The sequence below is a fragment of the Patagioenas fasciata genome, chromosome 11 (genome assembly GCF_037038585.1).
Source record: "Patagioenas fasciata isolate bPatFas1 chromosome 11, bPatFas1.hap1, whole genome shotgun sequence".
Classification (NCBI taxonomy): Eukaryota; Metazoa; Chordata; class Aves; order Columbiformes; family Columbidae; genus Patagioenas; species Patagioenas fasciata.
The window spans coordinates 8,011,367-8,012,907 of NC_092530.1; positions in this window are offsets into that span (position 1 = coordinate 8,011,367).

The following is a 1,541-nucleotide window of genomic DNA, read 5'->3' on the forward strand; positions in this document are numbered from 1 at the left end:
TTGTATTTTAAATGCCCGTGAATTCAAGCAGAAGCTCAACTCAGAATAAGACCCTGGTTGAGTTTTACTTCTTTTTAGCTTCTGGTTTGCCTAGAAATGTGTATCCAAATTTGTATCTCTGTAGACATCCATTCTGGGATTCTTCACAGAAACAGCATCACATGTCTAAGTTTAACTAGACTATAATCTTAAACTATTTAAAGAGTTTACTTTTCCAGGAAGTTTTTCTTCTTTACCTAGCATTAAGTATCTGTTAAGTAACTATTAAATGGCACAGCAGCTGCCTTTGGGATGTAGACCATTTCAACAGCGAAAGGAGAGCTCTCAAGCAGAAATCAAAGTGCTGTGTTGCTGGGTTTTATCTTTCTGTGCAATGGGAAGGTAAGTTCACTGTGACCAGGTCCCAGCGTTTCTACCAGGCACAAGTATTAGAAAGGAACATTTGCCATTAAGGACAGCGCTGTAAACCTGCCGGGCTTTATCAGGGGAATAGCAGGAAGGCTCTTTGTGTAAAACCAGTTGTCTCTGACACTTTCACATGTGGAAGGAGGTGTTTGTTTCCTGAGAATGAGCAATAGCTCTAGTTGTCTCCTCTGCCTCTTCTCTCAGCTGTAACAATGCTCAGCACCTTTGTGCTCTCCCACCAAGGTGGAACTGGCTCTGAGCTTTACAAAGTAGAAGTAGACCCTCTCAAGTAGAAGAGGGTCATTTCAACTTCAGGAAAATAAGGGTACTTGACAGTAAAACTGTGCTATTCATTAGGATGAGCAAATGGAACAGGAGAAAGAAACCCTTTTCGGTTACTTGCTTTACAGATGCATCTCAAGACGTGAGTGGGTGATGCAGGAACAGCAGTTTGATACCAACACTCTTCTTTTTCTTTCTAAAACAAACTTGATGCACAAAGTGACCTCTGCTGTAAAGCAGCCCGCAGGGCTGCCTGTTTGCAAGGGTTTTTTTCCTCTCTTTCTGCTTAGGCTGTTTGTGGATGGTCACCTAGAAAATACATGAACACAGAATCCCAGAGTGTCAGGGGTTGGAAGGGCCCTGGAAAGCTCATCCAGTGCAATCCCCCCATGGAGCAGGAACACCCAGCTGAGGTTCCACAGGAAGGTGTCCAGGCGGGTTTGAATGTCTGCAGAGAAGGAGACTCCACAACCCCCCTGGGCAGCCTGGGCCAGGCTCTGACACCCTCACCAGGAACAAGTTTCTTCTCATATTTAAGTGGAACCTCCTGTGTTCCAGTTTGTACCCATTGCCCCTTGTCCTGTCACTGGTTGTCACTGAGAAGAGCCTGGCTCCATCCTCCTGACACTCACCTGGTGTGAATTAAGTTCTCCTTTGCTAACACCCACCTCATTCATGAAATCCAAGATTTAAGGTAAATATCAAGACTGGGACCATAGACTTTCCCGGGAGACCTATTTACCTATGGAGAGCCTTAAGAGCTGAAATGCAGAAGCAGTTGGTTGTGAAAAGCCTCATTCCTAGCACAAAAACCACTCAGACGTCAGGCACACCAGTTGAATAAAGCAGATCTC